The sequence below is a fragment of the Macaca mulatta genome, chromosome 19 (genome assembly GCF_049350105.2).
Source record: "Macaca mulatta isolate MMU2019108-1 chromosome 19, T2T-MMU8v2.0, whole genome shotgun sequence".
Lineage (NCBI taxonomy): Eukaryota > Metazoa > Chordata > Mammalia > Primates > Cercopithecidae > Macaca > Macaca mulatta.
In genome coordinates this window covers 50,813,797-50,838,433 of record NC_133424.1, presented here as the reverse complement: position 1 = coordinate 50,838,433, position 24,637 = coordinate 50,813,797, and the positions used below count along the sequence as shown (strand labels likewise).

Genomic DNA, 24,637 nt, shown 5'->3' with positions numbered 1-24,637 from the left:
GTTGATCAGGGCTGAGTATGAACTTCACTGTCTACACTGAAAACAGAGGGGAGGGAACACTTCAGGGATCCCATTTTCCCACCTGCACCCAAAATCTCACCTGTCCCTCCACTTAACCAGGAAAAAAGCCCAGAAGAAAATCACCTGAGAAGAAACTCATGTGCTGTCCCCACTCAGTTCAGGAACAAAGGATATGCAATATTATTTCTGGAAATGTGGAGCACAGATGTACTGATTTGTTCATTTACAGAGTGCTCATGGATGATCATGCCCTTTCCCATCCTCCCTGCAGACTGAGAAAGGGAAGTCATTTCACAGAGAAGGACGTGTAGCCTGCAACAGTGGACATGACAGTCGATACTTTGCAGAGTGTAAGTCCTGGTCAGAGATGGAAGCAAGAAAGCCTTTCATCAGGGCACACAATGCTGGCCCTCACTGATAGTCTTTCCTTTAGCCCTGATTCATCTCCACCCACAGACACAAAGTTAGGAAACCTCCATTGCCACCCTCTGAAGTGCCCCCACTGCCTCCCCTCCCCTTGCAGGAGCCCAGTCATTGATCTTAGAAGACCCCTACTGATGTCCTAGTCCTCTCCTAAACTCTTTTTCTTCCTGGAGTGTTTTCTTTGGGAAGAATTCTGGACTAGCTCCCTCCATCTGAGATGCTCTAATTACTTTAATCTTCAGAGGGTCTCTATCCCTGCCTTCCCTGTAAGTCTCTGCGTCCATTCTGGACATTTATTTCCATTCACCATTCAGAAAGGAAGACATCTATCTGCTTCACGTTGCATGGAGTCCATGATCTTTCTGGGGACTCTCCTGGAATAAAGAAATGATCAGTATGAGGAGACTGGGACAATTCCATGTGGAAGGCAATGTTTGCAATAGCCTCAAGCTGGAAGCCACCCAATGTCCATCAGGAGTAAAATTCCTGAGTATTCAGTTTTCATAAAACTCGAGAGTGGAGAGCGGTGAAAAGGAAGGGACTCCATACATCAATATGGATGAATCCTAGAAACAGAAACGAGAAGGATAGATGCATGACCGAAGAGAAGAAATCCAAGATCAACATCTACAGGCAGAATTCAACAAAGTGATAAAACTAAAACAAATCAAAAAAGAAAGGCAGGAGCGTGGTCGCCTGTGTGGGCAAGAAGGTCCCATGGTGGGAAGGGACATATAGGAGACTATGGGTGTCAGCAACGGGCCACGCCTAGAATTGGGGTGGTTACCTGAGTGCTAGTTAAATGCGAAATTGACAGTAATATACGTTTGCTTAGAAACTGGAATCAATGTTTCTGTAAATAGTTTAAATTCACAGTCAATAAAACTGAAGAGTAAAATGGAAAGAGAGGAGAAAGAGAGGGGGATTCTAATTCATTCCTTCTTTAAATTCCTAATACGGCTTCAAAGGACGTTTGCTGTCATCACAAAAAGAGAACTTGAGGAGAGGTCCTGAGTCTTCCACCCCAGGTGAAGACTGCACTGTAGCTTATGTGCTATCACTTGTAGCTGTCCCTATCCTCATGCTGGTTTGGAACCAAGGAGCTCACGAATCACTGACTAGAATTAGGAATCTCACCTTTCTCCCAGATTCTGGGTCTCTGAGATTTCATCGCATATGGACAACCAGAGAAAAATAAGTGAAGGAGCCCAGGCGTGTGAGAGACAAGAGTGTGAATGGCCCTCACCTGGCAGAGGCAAGGGGCCTGGATGGGGTCAGGATGACACAGAGACTCTCTCTACCTCTCTCCCCAGGTCCTGCTGAGGATTAGGGTCTATGGTCTCCCAGAAGGTCTGGAAGAGAAAGAGGAGAATTTCCTTCAAGGACTGGGTGTCTTCCCCCCGAATTTTCACTTTTTCACCATTGTACAAGTTGGGAAAATGTACACCTTCCAGGGGAATTCTGCGCAGTGGAGAAAAGGCTTCATGAGAAGCATGAAGGCTGGACTTCACACCCCTCACTCTCACTCCGTCATCCTTATCTGTGCATTTCCCTGGTGACCCCTTCCTCTCCCCTGTACTTCCCTCATTGTGGTTTCTGCTGAATCACAGTTACAGGCCTGCAAACAGGTATGGTTGTCACTGAATGTCTTTCTGACATCCCACCCCCTCTCACATCACAACTTGATGAGAGGGGCTTGAAATCAAAAATGAAGCCAGAGGGCATGGCTGACAGGATGATTTAAATGCTGCAACCCCAAGAGATTCGCACAGAAGACAGGACACAATTAGGAAGAGCTGCCCAGAGGGAGACAACAATGCCGCTGTTCCCCAGGAGTTGAAAAGGCACAGCTTTCAAATCTCCCAAGTCACATAAGGAAAGGAAGAAAAGGGGCAGATGTTGTGAGAAGAAAATTTGAGCATTTGTACTGTCAATGCTTTTTTGAGAGCCGTGAGTGTGTGGAAGAGGGAGACCCGGGGGAAATGGTATCTGATACCTGTGGGGTGTAGGGTGTGGACCCTAGACCAGTTTAACCCTTTGTTAGCATGTGATGGTGTCTGTGACAGCAAACTCTGCTGAAATGTGACTTTAGGTGGGAGGTGGATGGTGTACTAGGATAGGTGGATGTGTGAGTGAGTGTAAGGGGGTGATTGTGCTTTGTCTTCTTGACTGATGTGAGTGTGTGTGACAGCACAGCTGGACCAGTGCGTTAGCATCTTTATACGCACAGTGAGCAGGTGTGTGTAACTCACTGAGTGGCCTGGCTCTGTGCGACTGTGGGTGTGTGTGCTGGGATGTGACTGGGTGTTGAACTGAGACCATGGATGTAGCCTGCTGTGCATATCAAGGTTCCTCCGCACACAGCAGGGCCTCTGATAAAGCAGCTGTGTGTCTTCCCGTATGTGTCACTGTGGATCCTGGGTGGCAGAACTGGTGGGGATCTTGGGGACTGGGAGTTAGCAAGCTCTAGTGTCTGAGCATTCATGAGAGTGGGATGCACGAATCCTCAGGTGCCTCTTCCCACGCAGAGTGGAGGGGAGGAAGGCAGGCTTTGTTCGAGTGTATCTTCAGGTGGGATCTGCACACAGTGACCACCGGCTCCTGCCTCCAGCCTCAGGTCTCTCCCTGTCCCCTACCCTAGCCTGTCCTTCCCATTGAGCACCAGGATGGTGGGCAGTTGTGATTCACCAGGGAAGGACATTGGGGCACTTGTTTTCAGAGACTGAATCACCCAAAACCAGGAAGGTACAAGTGTAACCTCAGTTCAGACAGAGCTTACAGTGAATATTCATCAAGAAATTTGCTGAAGCCTGTAATCCCAGCATTTTCGGAGGCTGAGGTGGGAGGATCACCTGAAGCCAAGGGTTGGAGACCAGCCTGGGCAACACAGCAAGATTCTGTCTTTCCAAAAATTAAAAAAATTACTGGGGATGGTGATGGGTGCCTGTAGTCCCAGCTGCTTGGGAACTGAGGTTGGAGGATTGCTACTGCCCAGACATTCAAGGCTGCAGTGAGCTGTGATGGCGCCACTGCATTCTGGGGATTAGGGTGAAGGTTTTACACGTATTAACTCCTATATTACTGAAAACACCCTACAAAGTAGGACTTTTGGATAATCCTGCCCGTATTGGGGAAACTGAGGTAGGGAGAGTTAAAGTAGTGAATCTAAGGTCACACTGCTGGCTGAGTGAAGAGGTTCACCCCCGTAAATCAGCAGTTTGGGAGGCCAAGGCAAGAGGACCTTTTGAGCCTAGGAGCTCCAGACAAGCTTGGGCAATATCTATGGGACCCTGACTGTGCCAAACCATAAAACATTAGCTGGTTCTGTGGTGTGGACCTGTAGTTTCAGCTACTTGGGGGGCTGAAGTAAAAGGATTGCTTGATCTCAGAAGGTTGAGGCTGCAGTGAGCAGTGATGGCCCCACTTCACTTGAGCTTGGGCAATAGAATAAGACCTTGTCTCAAAAAAAGTTCAAAAAAAGTTCAAAAAATTTCAAAAAATATTAACATCTCACTTCTAGTAGAAGGCAGAATCAACAAGGGAATTGAAGCAGCCCAGTTTCTGAAGCTCTGCTTTTGACTACGGGCCCCCAATGTCTTCAGGACTACAGGGTGCTGACTGTGGTAGGGTGGGAGTGGGGAGGCCCCAGGGGCTACCTTTCAACCTCTAACCAACCGCAACATGGGAACCTGTTACAGGAGGGGAGGCCCCACGTGGCCCTGTGCCTCTCACTCAGTCTCAGTTTTCTTGCAGGTGCCATACGCAGAGTCTGTGTCCTTAAATACTGGTTCTTCTATGACAATCAAAGGGAAATCGGTTGTCCCTTTCATGTGAGTACTCCATGGTCCAAGGGTGGTGGGGTAGAGGAGAAGGGAGAACATTTGCTCAGGGGGTGACCTCGTGCGAGTGATGTGGAAATGTCTAGTTGGCAGGATCGAGGCACCATGCAGGTGCAGGTCCTAGAGACCCTCCAGCAACAGGCAAGAAACCTGCAGTGGCTACGCTGTGGGCCAGTCATGAGGCCTAGGGGAAGAGGACACTTGGGGTTGGGGTTGTGGCTCTTTATCTATAAAGGGACACATTTTCAGGGAGTGGACAACTCATAAGATTAGTGACTGTGTTTCCATTTCCAATCGGGAATGGTGGGCAGAGCGTCTTTTCCCACACTTCCCCAGGAAGGAGGAGATGAAGCAGCCCTACAGAGAGGAAGCCTACAGTATTATCAGGAAGGCTTTTGTCTGCCCTGGAGAAAAATGTGAAGGATTTGTGGGTATGTTGTGTGTGTACCCAACAAGAGAGGGACCTGCCCAACCCACTGTGTGCTTTGCCTTCAGCAATGAAACCACAGTTACAGGTGGATTTCCACCCTGCGGTGAATGAGGACTCATATCATTGCTTTCCATTTCCAAGTGTACTTTGGCCATTGTGTGATCATGAACAGCTGTGAGTATGGGGTCTGGAAGCAGGAAGTGAAATCCAAGAATACGCCCTTTGAGGATGGCAAAGAATTTGGGCTGTGCATCTCAGTGTTGGATAATGTGTACCAGGTGAGTGCCGTAGGAGCTCCCAGCCTCCATGGGCTCCCAGAGCAAAAGACAGCTCTCCCTGCCCTGGCCCCAAGAGTTTCTTGGGGCTCATCTGCCATAACTACTCTTGCCCCAGGCTTTTTCTCTCACACACAGGGGTTTCCTTAACTTTTATCATTTTCCTCTGTTTCAACAAGTGTTGTTGCTTACACAGCCATCATCTCTGCTTGCACTGCCCTCCTCAGTTCTTTTCCCATTTCTGACCTGGGCCAAGGGCAACTCATCTGACATTTTCTCCAAGGCGGATAATCTCTTCTATCTTCCGCAGTTCTCATTTCCACTTATGCTGTTATTTCAATTTTCACGTGGCTAAATGAATAAAATTGTTTTAGTCAGTCCAATACGAAGACTTTCTGTTACTCCTGAAGCCCAATCCTCAGAAGAATATTGGTAGCTTCTCTACTCTTCTTTTATAGCTAGTCTATGCTTATGGATGCATGTCAATACACACACATATTCTTTCATTTCTTTTTAAACAAATGCTGATATTGATTCCTTTACACATTACACTTTAGAAAAACACAGGTTTTTGTATTCAAAGTATATATCTTGGAGAAATCATCTATGCATGGTACTGCCTCATTTTTTAAGGATTGCGTAATATTCCCATTGAAAAAGTACCAAAATTTGTTGAATTTGAATCTTTACAAGAGCATTGAAGGTGTTTCCAGTGTTTTGTTTGTTTGTTTTAATTATTATACTTTAAGTTCTGGGGTACATGTGCAGAACGTGCATGTTTGTTCCATAGGTATACACGTGCCATGGTGGTTTGCTGCACCCATCAACCCGTCATCTACATTAGGTATTTCTCCTAATGTTACCCCTCCCCTAGCCCCCACATCCTGACAGCACCCAGTGTGTGGTATCCACCTCCCTGTGTCCATGTGTTCTCATTGTTCAACTACCACTTATGAGTGAGAACATGCGGTGTTTGGTTTTCTGTTCTTGTGATAGTTTGCTGAAAATGATGGTTTCCAGCTTCATCAATGTCCCTGCAAAGGATCTGAACTCATCCTTTTTTATGGCTGCATAGTATTCCATGGTGAATATGTGCCACATTTTTTCATCCAGTCTATCATTGATGGACATTTGGGTTAGTTCCAAGTCTTTGCTATTGTGAACAGTGCTGCAGTAAACATACATGTGCATGCATCTTTATAGTAGAATGATTTATAATCCTTTGAGTACATACCCAGCAATGGGATTGCTGGGCAAATAGTATTTCTAGTTCTAGATCCTTGATGAATTGCCACACTGTGTTCCACAATGGCTGAACTAATTTACACTCCCACCAACAGTGTAAAAGCATTCCTATTTCTCCACAACTTCTGCTGCATTTGTTGTTTCCTGACGTTTTAATGACCGCCATTCTAACTGGCATGAGATGGTATCTCAGTGCGGTTTTGATTTGCGTTTCTCTAATGACCAGCAATGATGTGCTGTTTTTCATACATTTGTTGGCTGCATGAATGTCTTCTTTTGAGACATGTCTGTTCATATCCTTTGCCCACTTTTTGATGAGGTTGTTTGTTTTTTTCTTGTAAATCTGTTTAAGTTCTTTGTAGATTCTGGATATTAGCCCTTTGTCAGATGGATAGATTGCAAAAATTTTCTCCCATTCTGTAGGTTGCCTATTCACTCTTATGGTAGTTTCTTTTGCTGTGCAGAAGCTCTTTAGTTTAATCAGATCCCATTTTTCTATTTTGGCTTTCATTGTCATTGCTTTTGGTGTTTAATCATGAAGTCTTTGCCTATGCCTATATCCTGAATGGTATTATGGTATTGCCTAGGTTTTCTTCTAGGGTTTTACGGTTTTAGGTCTTACGCTTTTTTTTTTTTTTTTCCCCCAAGATGGAGTCTCGCTCTGTTGCCAGACTGGAGTGCAGTGGCACGATCTCGGCTCACTGCAAACTCTGCCTCCCAGGTTCAAGGAATTCTCCTGCCTCAGCCTCCCGAGTAGCTGGGACTATAGGCGCATACCACCACACCCCGCTAATTTTTTTTTTTTTTTTTTTTTTTTTTTGTATTTTTAGTAGAGACGGTGTTTCACCATGTTGGCCAGGATGGTCTCAATCTCTTGACCTTGTGATCCTCCCACTTTGGCCTCCCAAAGTGCTGGGATTACAGGTGTGAGTCACTGTGCCTGGCCTAGGTCTTACGTTTAAGTCGTTAATCCATCTTGAGTTAATTTGTGTATAAGGTCTAAGGAAGGGATCCAGTTTCAGCTTTCTGCATATGGCTAGTCAGTTTTCCCAACACTATTTACTAAATAGGGAATCCTTTCCCCATTGCTTGTTTTTGTCAAGTTTGTCAAAGATCAAATGGTTGTAGATGTGTGGTATTATTTCTGAGGACTCTATTCTGTTCCATTGGTCTATATATCTGTTTTGGTACCAATACCATGCTGTTTTTATTACTGTAGCCTTGTAGTATAGTATAGTTTGAAGTCAGGTAGCATGATGCCTCCGGCTTTGTTCTTTTTGCTTAGGATTGTCTTGGTTATGTGGGCTCTTTTTTGGTTCCATATGAAATTTTAAGTAGTTTTTTCCCCAATTCTGTGAAGAAAGTCAATGGTAGCTTGATAGAGATAGCATTGAATCTGTAAATTATTTTGGGCAGTACGACCATTTTCACAATATTGATTCTTCCTATCCATGAGCATCAAATGGATTTGTTTGTGTCCTCTCTTATTTCCTTGAGCAGTGGTTTGTGGTTCTCCTTGAAGAGGTCCTTCACATCCCTTGTAAGTTTTATTGCTAGGTATTTTATTCTCATTGTGGCAATTGTGAATGGGAGTTCACTCATGATTTGGCTGCCTGTTTGTCTGTTATTGGTGTATAGAAATGCTTGTGATTTCTGCACATTCATTTTGTATCCTAAGACTTTGCTGAAGTTTCTTATCAGCTTAAGGAGATTTTGGACTGAGACGATGGGGTTTTCCAAATACACAACTATGTAATCTGCAAGCAGAGGCAATTTGACTTCCTCTTTTCCTAATTGAATACCCTTTATTTCTTTCTTTTGCCTGATTGCTCTGGCCAGAACTTCCAATACTATGTTGAATATAAGTGGTGAGAGAGGGCATCCCTGTCTTGTGCCAGTTTTCAAAGGGAATGCTTCCAGTTTTTGCCCATTCAGTATGATGTTGGCTGTGGGTTTGTCATAAATAGCTCTTATTATATTGAGATTCCATCAATACCTAGTTTATGGAGAATTTTTAGCATGAAGGGCTGTTGAATTTTTTTTGAAGGCCTTTTCTGCATCTATTGAGGTAATTATGTGTTTTTTTTCATTGGTTCTGTTTATGTGATGGATTAGACCTATTGATTTGAATATGTTGAATCATTGCATCCCAGGGGTGAAGCTGACTTGATCATGGTGGATAAGCTTTTTGATGTGCTGCTGGATTCGGTTTGCAGTATTTTATTGAGGATTTTTGCATCTATGTTCATCAGGGATACTGTCCTGAAATTTTCTTTTTGTGTTGTTTCTGCCAGGTTTTGGTATCAGGATGATGCTGTCCTCATAAAATGAGTTAGGGAGGATTCCCTCTTTTTCTATTGTCTGGAATAGTTTTAGAAGGAATGGCACCAGCTCCTCCTTGTGACTCTGGTACCATTCAGCTGTGAATCCGTCTGGTCCCGGACTTTTTTTGGTTGGTAGGCTATTAATTATTGTCTCAAATTCAGAATTTGTTATTGGTCTATTCAGTGATTCAACTTCTTCTTGGTTTAGTCTTTGGGTCGTGTATGTGTCAAGGAACTTATCCATTTCTTCTAGATTTTCTAGTTTATTTGGGTAGACGTGTTTATAGTATTCTCTGAAGGTAGTTTGTATTTTCTGTGGGATGAGTGACGATATCCCCTTTAATATTTTTTTATTATGTCTATTTAGTTCTTCTCCCTTTTCTTCTTTATTAATCTGGCTAGTGATCTATCTATTTTGTTGATTTTTCAAAAATCCGGCTCCTGGATTTGTTGATTTTTTTGAAGGGTTTTGTTTGTTTGTTTTTTGTTTTGTTTCTTTGTCTCCTTCAGTTCTGCTCTGATCTTAGTTATTTCTTATCTTCTGCTAGGTTTTGAATTTGTTTGCTCTTGCTTTTCTAGTTCTTTTAATTGTGATGCTCAGATGTCAATTCTAGATCTTTCCTGCTTTCTTTTGCAGGCATTTAGTGCTATAAATTTCCCTGTATACACTGTTTTAAATGTGTCCCAGAGATTCTGGTACATTGTTTCTTTGTTCTCATTGGTTTCAAAGAACATCTATATTTTTGACTTTATTTCATTATTTACCCAGTAGTCGTTCAGGAGTAGGCTATTCAGTTTCCATGTAATTGTGTGGTTTTGAGTGGGTTTCTTTTGTTTGTTTGTTTGTTTGTTTTTTTGAGACGTAGTCTCGCTCTGTCGCCCAGGCTGGAGTGCAGTGGCCGGATCTCAGCTCACTGCAAGCTCCGCATCCCGGGTTCACGCCATTCTCCTGCCTCAGCCTCCTGAGTAGCTGGGACTACAGGCGCCCGCCATCTTGCCCAGCTAGTTTTTTGTATTTTTTAGTAGAGACGGGGTTTCACTGTGTTAGCCAGGATGGTCTCCATCTCCTGACTTCGTGATCCACCCATCTCGGCTTCCCAAAGTGCTGGGATTACAGGCTTGAGCCACCGCGCCCGGCCTTGAGTGAGTTTCTTAATCCTGAGTTCTAATTTGATTGCACTGTCATCTGAGAGACTGTTTGTTATGATTTCCATTCTTTTGCATTTGCTGAGGAGTGTTTTACTTCCCATTATATAGTCAACTTTAGAATAAGTGCAATGTGATGCTGAGAAGAATGTATATTCTGTTGATTTGGGTTGGTGAGTTCTGTAGATGTCTATTAGGTTCTCTTGGTCTAGAGCTGAGTTCAAATCCTGAATATCCTTGTTAATTTTCTGTCTCGTTGATCTGTCTAGTGTTGACAGTGCAGTGTTAAAGTCTCCCACTATTATTGTGTGTGAGTCTATGTCTCTTTGTAGGTCTCTAAGAACTTGCTTTATGAATCTGGCTGCTCCTGTATTGGGTGCACATATAATTAGGATAGTTAACTCTTCTTGTTGCATTTATCCCTTTACCATTATGTAGTGGCCTTCTTTGTCTCTTTTGATATTTGTTGGTTTAAAGTCTGTATTATCAGAGACTGGGATTGGAACCCCTGATTTTTTTTTTTTTTTTTTTTTTTTTTTTTTGCTTTCCTTTGCTTTGGCTATTCCTCCATTCCTTTATTTTGTCTTTGCATGTGAGGTGGGTCTCCTGAATGCAGCACACCAATTAGTGTTGACTCTTTATCCAATTTGCCAGTCTGTTTCTTTTAATTGGATCATTTAGCCCATTTTCGTTTAAGGTTAGTATTGTTATGTATGAATTTGATCCCTTCATTATGATGCTAGCTGGTTCTTTTGCCCGTTAGTTGATGCAGTTTCTTCATAGTGTCGATAGCCTTTATAATTTGGTATGTTTTTGCAGTTGCTCGTACTGGTTGTTCTTTTCCATGTTTAGTGTGTCCTTCAGGAGCTCTTGTAAGGCAGGCCAGGTGGTGACAAAATCTCTCAGCATTTGCTTGTCTGTAAAGAATTTTATTTCTCCTTTGCTTATGAAGCTAAATTTGGCTGGATATGAAATTCTGGGTTGAAAATTATTTTCTGTAAGAATGTTGGATATTGTCCCATGCTCTCTTCTGGCTTGTAGGGTTTCTGCAGAGAGATCTGCTGTTAGTCTGATGGGCTTCCCTTTGTGAGTAACTCGACCTTTCTTTCTGGCTGCCCTTAACATTTTTTTGTTTATTTTAACCTTGGTGAATCTGACGATTATGTGTCTTGGGTTTGCTCTTCTCAAGGGGCATCTTTGTGGTGTTCTCTGTATTTCCTGAATTTGAATGTTGGCCTGCCTTCCTAGGTTGGGGAAGTTCTCCTGGATAATATCCTGAAGAGTGTTTTCCAACTTGGTTCCATTCTCTCCATCACTTTCAGGTACAACAATCAAACGTAGATTTGGTCTTTTCACATAGTCTCATATTTCTTGGAGGCTTTGTTCATATATTTTCATTCTTTTTTCTCCAATCTTGTCTTTTCACTTTACATCATTGAGTTGACCTTTAATCTCTGATATCCTTTCTTTCACTTGATTGATTCAGCTATTGATACTTGTGTATGCTTCATGAAGTTCTCGTGCTGTGTTTTTCAGCTCCATCAGGTCATTTATGTTCTTCTCTAAACTGGTTATTCTAGTTAGCAATTTGTCGAAACTTTTTTGAAGGTTCTTAGCTTCCTTGCATTGGGTTAGAGCATGCTCCTTTAACTCAGAGGCATTTGTTATTACCCGCCTTCTGAAGCCTACTTCAGTCAATTCATCAAACTCATTCTCCATCCAGTTTTGTTCCCTTGCTGGCGAGGAGTTGTGATCCTTTGGAGGAGAAGAATAATTCTGGTTTTTGGAATTTTCAGCCTTTTTGCGCTGGTTTCTCTCCATCTTCGTGGATTTATCTACCTTTGGTCTTTGATGTTGGTGACCTTCAGAGGGCGTCTCTGAGTAGACGTCCTTTTTGTTGATGTTGCTACTATTCCTTTCTGTTTGTTAGTTTTACTTCTGACAGTCAGGCCTCTCTTCTGCAGGTCTGCTGGAGTTTGCTGGAGGTCCATTCCAGACCCTGTTTGCCTGGAGATCACTGGCAGAAGTTGCAGGACACGAATGATTGCTGCCTGTTCCTTCCGCTGGAAGCTTCGTCCCAGAGGGGCACTTGCCAGATGCCAGCGACAGCTCTCCTGTATGAAGTATCTGTTGGTCCCTTCTGGGAGGTGTCTCCCAATCAGGATACACGGGAGTCAGGGACCCACTTGAGGAGGCACCCTGTCGCTCATCAGAGCTTAAATGCTGTGCTGGGAGATCCGCTGCTCTCTTATGAGCTGTCAGGCACGAAAGTTTAAGTCCGCTGAAGCCGTGCCAGCAGTCACCCCTTGCCCCAGGTGCCCTGACATAGGGAGATGGGGGTTTTATCTATCAGCCCCTGACTGGGGCTTCTACCTTTTTTTCAGAGATGCCCTGCCCAGAGAGGAGGAAATCTAGAGAGGCAGTCTGGCTGCAGTGTCCTTGCTGAGCTGTGGTGGGCTCCCCTGTTTCAACTTCCTGGCAGCTTTGCTTGCATTGTGAGGGTAAAACTGCCTACTCAAGCCTCAGCAATGGTGGATGCCCCTCTCTCTACCAAGCTTGAGCATCCCAGGTCGACCTCACACTGCTGTGCTAGCAGCGAGGATTTCAAGCCAGAATTTTAGCATGCTGGACTCCACGGGGGTGGGAACTACCAAGCCAGGCACTGGAGGGAATCTCCCAGTCTGCCAGTTGTGAAGACCATGGGCAGAGCACAGTATCTTGGCCAGAGTGCACTGTTCCTCCCAGTACCGTCTCTCATGGTTTCCCTTGGCTAGGAAAGGAAATCTCCCGACCCCTTGCACTTCCCAGGTGAGGTGATCTCCCACCCTGCTTCGGCTAGCCCTCCGTGGGCTGCACCCACTGTTCAAACCGTCCCAATGAGATGAACCGAGTACCTCAGTTGGAAATGCTGAAATCACCCGCCTTCTGTGTTGATCTCGCTGGGAGCTGCAGACTGGAGTTATTTCGATTCGGTTGTCTTGCCAGCAAATCCCAGAAATCCCTGTTTCTACATGACGATGAGATCTCCAGAGTCTGTTAACAGAATAATCCCTCCTCACTCATTCCCATACACTTGGTCATTAAAAGTTCACCAAATTACCCAGGATTTGGTTCTTGCTTTAAGAAGGGAAAGAGAAAGTAGTCATCTCAAGGGGGTCTGAGCGATTATTTGGGAAGCATTAAAACATCAAAGAGGAAAAACCTTCCTGTGACTCAAGGAGTGAGTGACGAGGTCCCTGGAATGTCTGAGAAATTAGGAACGGCATCCTCCTATAGCACATAGTTGACATCAGACACTCAACCAAAATTTTTACCCAATCTCAGATGACTCACTATACTAAAATGTTAGGTATCTGCTTACAGCCACACAGGTATAACTGGTGGCTTTGGGGAGAAACTGTAACTTTAGGACAATCAGGTGGAATTTCTTAATTCTTTACATAGTTCCCAGGATGTTTACTGTATGTGAACACTGTGCCTTGCTCTATGCAGGCTGCCGTGAAGGAACTTTAGAAAAAGATGACAAATTCCTGGCCAGGCATGGTTGCTCATGCCTGTAATCCCAGCACTTTGGGAAACCGAGGTGGGCAGATCACTTGAGGTAAGGAGTGTGAGACCAGCCTGCCCAACGTGGCGAAGCCATCTCTATTAATAATACAAAAGTTAGCTGGGAGTGGTGGCTTGTGCCTGTAATTCCAGCTAGTGGGGAGGCTGAGGCATGAGAATCGTTTGAACCCAGCAGACAGAGGTTGTAGTGAGCCAAGATTGTGCCACTGCACTCCAATTTGGGTGACAGAGTGAGACTCTGTCTAAAAAAAAAAAAAAAAAAAAAAAAGACGAGTTCTCCATGTGAAAATTTCACTCCAAGCAATAGTTACAGAAACACAGGAGTTTAATGATTTCCCTTCAATGATCCTGATTGTTCTTGTTTCTAAACACTTACAAGATTTTTCCAATTTATGTGGACACAATTCTGGGATTTCTCTTTGGAAACAAGTGGTCATGGTGTTCACATCAGAAAATATATAGTTAATTGTTGGACTAAACACAATTCACACACATGGACACATTGAAGAGACCCTGTTTGCTGCTGTTACATTTAGGCACTGCAGCACAGCAAACCTCCCAACACATATTGGCTGAAAGCAACCATTTATTCTGATCTCTCCCAGCTTTGCAGGTTTACTGGACTCATGTGGTTGGTAGATCATGAGGTGGGAGTCACGTTGTTTAAAGGATCTATAGGCTGGGATTCCAGGGGATGCTTCACTCACGTCTGACTCAACACTAGGACTGGGTTAACACCTGGGGGCTGGCTGGTTATCTCCTTCCCTGACTCACCTCCCCTTTTGTGCCTTCAGTTTCCTCAAATCATGAGAGACTCATGGTTCTCGAACTTAATGAATGGTGGTTGACATCCACGAATGAACGCCTTCCAAAAGGCTCAAGGAGAAGGTGCAGGGCATTATAGGACCTAGTTCTGAAAGGCTGATAGTGTCACCTCTATGACATTGTATTGATCAAGGTGAGTCACACAGGCAGCCCACATCAAATGAAGATGAATCCACAAACTGTGATTATTTTGACTTGTGGTCCTGAACGGTCATCCTGGCAACTATTTCCACTCAGTTCCATACAAACATGTATAAACGTGTACATGGGTTTACACGCTTCCCACATACAAAAAACACTAACCCTGTAAGGAACCACTGGAGGCAATACAATTACAGAAACAGACTCAGATTGAAATCTAGCATTTTATCATCCAGTGAGGATCTGATGTCCATGAGGTGACTACGAATTATCAGGTGCCCTTTCTCTCATCTTGTGCACTAAAGGGACACATTATTTGCTCTATACAAATCAAGCATATGAGACTGAAACAGACATAGGAAAATTCAGTGAACACACATGTTTTAGAAGGGCAAGAGATAATAAAAGGCACCCTTTGCCTCGTTGCAATCCTGAAAGCACGAGGGGTCACCAGCAGCTCTGTTGGAACCACCCATGAAAATTCAGCCAGGGTTCTTGCTCTTGTTGCATCAGTTCAACACAGCATGGTCTGTTCTGGAAATACTGCCTCAATATGTGCCCCCACTGTTTCTATAAGTATATAAAGGACAAACATTTCATTAAGTTGGAGTAAGATGTCTTCCTTGAATGGACAACCAAGGCATGACCCAGTGAAAGAAACCATATTAACTCTGTACATAAATTAAAAATTCAAACAAACAGACAAGAACAGAAAAGAAAACAGACCACAGTCACGGTCCATATCACTGAGGAAACCAACAAGGCCCCTATTTTCATTTTCTCTGGGAGAGTTTCCCTGCGGCAATTGGCTTCATCCTCCATTCTTAGCTTCTTGGGGCTCCTACAAAGATGGTGTAATGACAACCTTTTTCCCTCTACAAGAGCTGTGATTATCTGCTTCATAGTGCAAATGGAGAACCACTTAGGAGAAGATAACATATTACCTAAAGCTCAACCAAGGCAGATTGAAGAGGGTCTCATTAAATAGCTTCTTTTCCTGCTGGGCCCATCTCAGGCATCATTTTGATCATCTTCATCCTCTCTTCTCATGTTCATTGCCACAACTCGTTTAACTCCAACCTTACTCATGGGTATGCCTCTGTCTGTACCGCTTCTTTAACCTAACATCCAGATACCTTGAGGGGTCAATGCACAGTGAATTACACTCTTCATGCCTCTCTTCCTTGTTTCTTTCTAGTATGGACTGAAATTTCTTCCCCTCTCATTGGAAACTCTCAGATTCTGATTAGATACACTCTCCTCCTTACATCATCCCTGACAGAATCTTGGTCACTTCTCTATTTTGATAAGGGACTGTAGGCCACATGACCAGCATGGAATTCATTTCTTGAGGAATTAGGCAATTCTTGCTCTGAGTGGATGAAGAATTTCCTGGGCCTTATGAATTCCTGAGTAGAACATGACTTTGATTTCACATCTGCTTGCCCCCTGGATGACACCCATTTTATTCGAATAACTTACAGAGTCCTACATGCTGGCCTTGCAACACACACGATGACTCCTCTTTCTTGACTGATATTCACCAGCTCATTTCAGTTCACATGGGCCATTTGTTACACTTATTTTTACCTCAGGTACTACCCTTTGCTCATGGTGGCCTGGATGACATTTCAGATACAAAGAGATGACAAAGAGAGTTCAGGAACCAATGTTCAACAAATAACTTTTAAATTGCCTCTTGGGGCCTACTCAACATCTTTTTCAGGCTCCTTAACCTGAATTCCTAAACTTCTTCCAGCAAATTCGGCATAGCTCAAAACACAGAAAGTCATTTCTGGGCTCTAAAGCCTTCATTCATAAAGGTCTTTAGGCTTTTCAGTTTTTGTTGAAGCCTTCCACAGAATAAATCTACTCTGTTATAATAATGTCCTTGACGCCCAAGTCACTTATCCTGTGGCGCTGTCCATGGTGCTGGGCATCGGTGCATTTCGGCCCTGTGCAAGTGAGGGGCCAATATGACACAACAAGAGAGGAATTCCATTTTGTTTTGTTTTGTATTTAGTAGATCACGGTCCAAATCTCCATGATGAATGAAGCAGAGATTCAACTTGGATTTTCAAACCACAATTTCTGCAATACCCTCTTTCACCATTCCTATTCAACATAGTATTGGAAGTCTTGACCAGAGCAATCATGCAAGAGAAAGGAAGAAAGGGCATCTAAATGGAAAGAGAGGTTAAACCATCCCTGTTAGCAGATTTTATAATTCTATCTCTAGAAAACCCCATAGTCTTCGTCCAAAAGATCCCTAAGCTGGTAAATAACTTCAGCAAAGTTTCAGGATACAAAACCAACGTGCAAAAATCACTAGAACTCCTATATGCCAACAACAGTGAAGTGTAGAGCCAAACCAGGAATGCAATTCCATTTACAATTTCCATAAAAAGAATAAAATAGCTAAAACCCCAGCTAACCAGGGAGGCAAAAGACCACTACAATGAGAATTACAAAAAAACTGCTCAGAGAAACAAGATATGACACAAAGAATTGAAAAAACTTCCACGATTATGGATAAGAAAAATAAATATTATCAAAACAGCCATACTGCCTAAATAAATTTATGAATGTAATGTTATTGCTATCAAACTATGAATGAGATTCTTTACAGAATTAGAAAAAAAAGCATTTTAAAATTCACAGGGAACAAAAAGAGTCAAATTAACCAAGGCAATTTTAAGCAAAAAGAACAAAGCTGAAGTCATCTCATTACCCAACTTCAAACTATACTACAAGGCTGTGGTAACCAAAACAGTGTGGTATTGGTATGAAAATAGACACATAGATCAATGGAACAGAATGAAGAGCCCAGAAATAAGGCATACGCCTACAATCATCTGATCTTTGACAAAGCTGACCAAACAAGCAATGGAAAAGGATTTCCTGTTCAAGAAATGGTGCTGGGAGAACTGGCTATCCATATGCAGAAGATTGAAATTCAATCCCTTCTTTACATCATATACAAAAATCAACTCAAGATGGATTAAAGACTTAAATGTAAAACCCAAAATCATAAAAATCCTGGAAGACAATCCAGGTAATACCATGCAGGGCATAGGTATGGGCAAAGATTTCATGATGAATATGTCAAAAGCAATCATGACAAAAGCAAAAATTCACAAATGGGATCTAATTAAACTCAAGAGCTTCTGCACAGTGAAAGAAACTATCAACAGAGTAAACAGACAGCCTAAAGAATGGGAGAAAATATTTGCAAATTAGGTATCTGGCAAAGGTCTAATATCCAGCATCTATAAGCAACTTCAACAACTTTACAGGAAATAAACATACCCATAAAAAAGTGGGCAAAGGGCTTGGCACGGTAGCTCATGCCTGTAATTCCAGCACTTTGGGCAGCCAATTCTAATGGGCCACTCGAGACCAGGAATTTGAGAAAGGGCTGGGCAAGCCGGGCGCGGTGGCTCACGCCTGTAATCCCAACACTTTGGGAGGCTGAGGCGGGCAGATCACGAGGTCAGGAGATCGAGACCACAGTGAAACCCCATCTCTACTAAAAATACAAAAAATTAGCTGGGCACGGTGGCAGGTGCCTGTAGTCCCAGCTACTCGGGAGGCTGAGGCAGGAGAATGGCATGAACCCAGGAAGCAGAGCTTTCAGTGAGCCGAGATCATGCCACTGCACTCCAGCCTGGGTGACAGAGCGAGACTCTGTCTCAAAAAAAAAAAGACTGGGCAGCACGTCAAAAATCCGTCTCTACCAAAAATAGAAAAATTAGTCTGGCATGGTGACATGCGCCTGTAGTCCCAACTGCTCAGGAGGCTAAGCTGGGAGGATCACCTAAGCCCAGGAACCAGAGGTTTCAGTGAGCCGAGATGGTGCCACCCCAGTTGAGCCTGAGTGTCAGAGTGAGCCCTGTCTTAAAGCAACAACAAAAAAAGGTGAGCAAAGACAGGAACAGACACTTCTCAAAAGTAGACATACAGGTGGCCAACAAGCATATAAAAAAGTTCAACATCATTGAACATTAGAGAAATGCAAATGAAAACCACAGTGAGATACCATCTCATATCAGTCAGAGTGGCTCTTATTAAAAAGCCAAAAAAGATGCTGACAAGGTAGTGGAGAAAAGGGAGCACTTACACATTGTTGGTAGCAGTGTAAATTATTTCATCCATTGGGGAAAGCAGTGTGGTGATTCCTCAAAGAGCTAACAACAGAACTACCATTCAACCCAGTAACCCCATCACTGGGATTGGTGTATGCACCATTGTGTACACAGAAGAATAGAAATTATTCTGCCATAAAGACACATGCACATGAATGTTCATTGCAACACTATGCAGAATAGAAAGGACGGAATTAACCTAAATGCCCATCAAGGACAGATTGAATACAGAAAACATGGTATGTGTACACAATGGAATGTTATGCAGCCCTAAAAGTGATGAAATTATGTCTTTTGCAGGAACACAGATGGAGCTGTAGGCCATTATTCTTAGTAAACTAATGCAGGAACAGAAAACCAAATATTTTATGTTGTCACCTATAATAGTGAACTAAATGATAAGACTCGTGGACACCAAGAAGGGAACAACACACACTGGGGCCTACTTGAGGCTGGAGGGTGAAAGGCGGGACAGGAGCAGAAAAGATAACTATTGAGTACCCAGATGAAGAAATGCTTAGTACCTTAGTACTAAGTATGCTTAGTACCCAGATGAAGAAATCATGTGTACCACAAACCCCATGACACTACTTTATCTGTATATGTATCCCTGAACCTAAAATACAAGTAAAAAAAAAAAAATCAAAGAAAAAAATAAATCTCACTTTTCTCCTAGAATCTGCAGGGGAAACAGTGTCTCTGAAACTTTGATTTACATGGACACCAAGAGGAAGAAGACGGTGTAGCTAGAGCCCAGGTTCGTGTCAGGCAGATGAGTGTGGCCCTCACCTGGCAGAGCCAAGTGTCCTAGTGTGGGACAGGTTTATGCAAGAACTTTCTCTACTTCTCTTCCCAGATCCTCCTGAGGATCAAGGTCAGTGCTCTCCCAGAACCTTTAAAGGCAAAGAGAAGAATTACCTCTAGGGCTAACATCGTTCCCCAAAATCTCCAACATTTTTTTTTCTTAGCTATTGTACAAATTAGGAAAATTTCTACCTTCTGGGTAGATTCTACATAATGGAGAAAAGACCTGAGAGGCATAAAGCATGGGCATTACAATCACTACCCCTCATATCATTATCCTTATCTATGCATTTCCCTGGTAACACAATCCACATCCTGATACCTCCTCACTGTCATTTCTGCTGCATTACAGACACAGACCTGCAAATAGCTATAGCTGTGACCGAGTTTCTGTCTGACACCTGACCCTTTCTCATGCTGCAAGGGAATCTTGCTGGGAGGAGCCTGGAATCTGGAATGAAGCCAGAGGGCAAGGTTGAAAGGGGGATCATTTAAATGCTGCAACTCAAGAGATTCACTCAGAAGACTGGACACAATTCCGAAGCTCGCCCAGAAAGAGAGAACAATGTCATCTCTACCCGTGAGTTGAAAAGGCACAGCCTTCAATAATCTCACGTCGCACAAGCCAAGAAAGAAATGGGAGATTTTATGAGATGAAAATATGAGCATTCCTGCTGTGAATGCTTTACTGAGAGTTGTGGGTGTGTGGAAGAGAATCCCTGAGGCTACAGTATCTGAGATGCTTGTGGGGTGTGAGGTGTGGACCCTGGACCAGTGTAACCCTCTGTGAGTGTGTGGTGGTGTCTGATGAGAGTGAACTCCGCTGAGATCATGTGATTTTAGGTGGGAGGTGGATGGCCCACCAGGACAGGTGGGTGTGTGATTGAGTGCAAGTGGGTGAGTGTGCTTTGTCTTCCTGTCTGGGATGTGTGTGTGTGAGCACAGCCAGACCAGTGCATGAGCATCTTTATGTGCCCACAGTGAGCAGGCGTGTGTGACTCAGTGAGTGGCGTGGCTTTGTGTGTCCATGGGTGTGTGCGGGGATGTGACTGGGTGTTCAACTGGGAACATGCATGTGGCCTTTTGTGCATGTGAAGGTTCCTCCCCACACAGCAGGGCCTCTGATGAAGCAGCTGTGTATCTTCAATGTGTGTCAATGTGGATCCCGGGTGGCTTAACTGGTGGGGATCTTGGGGATTATGAGTCGCCAAGGACACCGTGATGGTCCCAAACGTTGGTGTATGTGGGCCTCTATTTGTAAGTAAGGGGCTGAGAAGATGGAATAAAAGAGAAAATTTAAAACATTTCCTCAATTTATTTGTTTTTACCATTTTTAACTTTTTTTTAAAGCTCAAGTGTACATGTGCAGGTTTGTTATACAGGTAAACCCCTTGTCATGGGTGTTTGTTGTGCAGATTGTTTCATCATCCAGATACTAAGCAAAGTACCCAACAGTTATTTTTTTCTGCTCTTTGCCCTCCTCCCACCCTCCACTCTCAAATAGGCCACTGTGTTTGTTGTTCCCTTCTTTGTGTTTATGAGTTCTCATCATCTAGCTCCCACTTATAAGAACATGCAGTATGTTTTTTCTGGTTCTGCAGTAGTTTGCTGAGGATAATGGCCTCTAGCTCTATCTCTGTTCCCCCAAAAGGCATGACCTTGTTCTTGTTTATGGCTGCATAGTATTCCATGGTGTATATGTACCACATTTTCTGTATTCAGTCTGTCATAAATGCGCATTTAGGTTGTTTCCATGCCTTTGCTATTGGGCATAGTGCTGCAATGAACATTTGTGTGCATGTGTATTTATGGTAGAATGTTTCATATTCTAATAGTTATATATATTTTTGTTTCAATAATTTTTGGGGTACAGGTGGTTTTTGGTTACATGGATACATTCTTTGGTGGTGATTTTTGAGACTTTGGTACACCCTTCACCTGAGCACTTTACACTATACCCAATATGCAGCTTTTTATCCCTCACCCTTCCCACCCTTCCCTTGAATCCCCAAAGTTTATTATACCATTTTAATGCCTTTGCATCCTCATGGTTTAGCTTCCACTTATGAGTGAGAGCGTATAGTATTTGGTTTTCCACTCCTGAGATGCTTACTTAGAATAATGACCTCCAGTTGCATCCAAGTTATTGCAGTGGCCATTATTTCATTCTGCTTTATGGTTGAGTAGTATTCTATGGTGCATATTTACCACATTTGCTTTCTCCACTCATTGTTTGATGGGCATTTAGGTAGGTTCTATATTTTTGTAATTGTGAATTGTGCCACTGTAAACATGTGTGTGTGTGCATGTGTCTTTTTCATATAATGACTTCTTTTTCTTTGGGTAGATACGCAGTAATGGAATTGCTGGATCCTTAAAGGAATCTCCATACTCTTTTCCATAAAGGTTGTACTCGTTTGCATTCCCACCAGCAGTGTAAAAGCATTCCATTTTCACCACATCCACACAAACATATTTTATTTTTTAACTTTTTATTTATGAACATTCTTGCTGGAGTAAGTTGGTATTTCATTGTGGTTTTTATTTACATTTCCCTGATGATTAGTGATGTTCAACATTTTTTTCATAAGTGTATTGGCTATTTGTGTATCTTTTTTGTCTCTGTACTGAAATTTTATTGCATTTTATTTTATTTTTTTGAACTTGTCAATTCAGTTTATTTTTTCCCATAAGTTATTGGGGTACAGGTGGTATTTGGTTACATAAGTAAATTCTTTATTAGTGATTTGTGAGATTTTGGTACACCCACCACCAGAGCAGTATACACTGAGTTCTATTTGTAGTCTTTTATCCCTTGCCCCCTCCCACTCTTTCCCCAAATCCCCAAAGTCCGTTGTATCATTTTTATGCCTTTGCATTCTCATAGCTTAGCTCCCACATATCAGTGAGAACACAAGATGTTTCGTTTTCCATTTCTGAGTTATTTCACTTAGAATAATAGTCTCCAATCTCATCCAGGTCAATGCGAATGCTATTAATTCATTCTTTTTTATGGTTGCATATTACTCCATTGTATGTATAGGTACCACAGTTTCTTTATCCACTGGTTGATTGATGGGCAATTGGGTGAATTCCATGATTTTGCTGTTGTGAATTGTGCCACTATAGACATGTATGTGCAAGTATCTTTTTCGAATAATGACTTCTTTTCCTCTGGGTAAATCCAGTAGTGGGATTGCTGGCTCAAATGGTAGTCCTCCTTTTAGTTCTTTAAGGAATCTCCACACTGTTTTTCATAGCGGCGTTAACAGTTTACATTCCCACCATCAGTGTAGAAGTGTTCCCTGTTCACCACATCCAGCCAACATCTACTGTTTTTTGATTATGGCCATTCTTTCAGGAATGAGGTGGTATCCTATTGTGGTTTTGATTTACATTTTCCTGATCACTAGTGATGTTGAACATTTTTTCATATGTTTGTTGGCCATTTGTATATCTTCCTTTGAGAATGGTCTATTGATGTCCTTAGCCCATATTTGATGGGATTGTTTGCTTTTTTCTTGCTGATTTGTTTGAGTTCCTTGTAGATTCTGGAAATTAGTCTTTTGTTGGATGCACACTTTGTAAATATTTATTTCCCACTCTGTGAGTTGTCTGTTTACTCTGCTGATAAGAAGAGTACTACAAAGAAGATTTTTAGTTTAGTTAGGTCTCATTTGTTTATTTTTGTTGCATTTGCTTTTGGATTCTTAGTCATCAATTCTTTGCCTAAGCCAATGTCTAGAAGAGTTTTTCCAATGTTATTGTCTAGGATTTTAATGGTTTCACATCTTAGATTTAAGTCTTTGATCCACTTTGAGTCAATTTTTGTGTAAGACGAGAGTTGAGGATCCAGTTTAATTCTTCTACATGTGGCTTGTCAGTTTTTCCAGCACCATTGAGTATGGTGTCCTTCCCTCACTGCTATGGTTTTGGCCTGCGTCCCCTCCCAAATTTCAAGTCAAATTGTAATCCCTAATGTTGGAGGAGGGAGGAGAAAGGAGCGAGGTGATTTGAACATGGGGGTGGATTTTCCCCTCACATTTCTCATGATAGTGAGTCAGTCCTCATGAGATCTGGTTGTTTAAAAGTGCAGCAACCCCCACTTCACTCTCTCTTTTTCCTGCTTCAGCCACATGTAAGACATGTCAGCTTCTTCTTCACCTTCTACCATGCTTGTAAGTTTCCTGAGGGCTCCTTAGCCACACTTGCTATACACCCCGTGGAATGGTGAACCAATTAAATATCTTTTCTTGATAAATTACGCAGTTTCAGGTATTTCTTTATAGCAGTGTGAGAATGGACTAATACCAAAAATTGGTACTAGGAGTGGGGCATTTCTATGAAGATAACTGAAAATGTGGGAGCAACTTCGGAACTGGGTGATGGGCAGAGATTGGAACAGTTTGGAGGGATAGAAGAAGACAGGATGACGAGGGAACGTTTTGAACTTTCTATAGACTTGTTGAATAGTTGTGACTGAAATGCTGATAGTGATATGGACAGTGAAGTCCAGGCTGAGGAGTTCTCAGGTAGAGATGAGGAAGTTATTGGGAACTGGAATAAACATTGCTCTTGCTATGCTTTAGCAAAGAGACTGGTGGCATTTTGCCCCTGCTCTAGGGATATGTGGAACCTCACACTGGACAGAGGTGATTTAGGGCATCTGGCAGAAGACATTTCTAAGCAGCAAAGCATTCAAGAGTAGCCTGGCAACTTCTAACAGTGTATGTTCATATGCATGAGCAAAGATGATCTGAAACTGGAACTTATATTTAAAAGGGAAGCAGAGCATAAATGTTTGGAAAATTTGTAGCCTGATTATGTGGTTGGAGAGAAAAACTCACTTTCTAGGGAGAAATTCAAGTTTGCTGCAAACATTTGCGTAAGTGAAGAGCAACCAAGACAACAAATGCCTTGAAGGCATTTGTTGCCCTTCACAGCAGTCCCTCCCATCATAGGCCCATAGGCCTAGGAGGAAAGAATGGTTCTGTGGACTGGGCCCAGGGCTCTGCTGCCTGCCCTGCACAATCTTGGGACACTGCTCCCTGCATCTCAGCTGGTCCATCTGTGGCTAAAAGGCCCCCAAATATGTCTCAGGTCACTACTCCAGTGGGTGCAAGCCATAAGCCTTGACAACTTCCATGTGGTGTTAAGCCTATGGGTGCACAGAGGGCAAGAGTTGAGACTTAGGAACCTCTGCCTAGATTTCAGGGGATGTATGGAAATGCCTGGATAGCCAGGCACAAATCTGCTGCAGGGGTACAGCCCTCGTGGAGAACCTCTACTAGGGAAGTGCATAGGGGAAATGTGGGACTGGAGTCCCCACATAGAGTCCCTACTGGAGCACTGTCTAGTGGAGCTGTGAGAAAACGGCCACCATTCTTCAGAACCCAGAATGGTAGATCCACTGACAGCTTGTACCATGTACCTGGAAAAGCTGCAGGCACTC

At 42.9% G+C, this 24,637-nt stretch overlaps 1 protein-coding gene across 1 annotated transcript in view; it reads left to right on the top strand.

Annotated features, from left to right (window-relative positions):
* The window catches only part of LOC699418 (galectin-10), a 53,127-nt gene that overhangs the window by 5,892 nt on the left and 22,598 nt on the right, over positions 1–24,637 (top strand). The window lies entirely within an intron of this gene.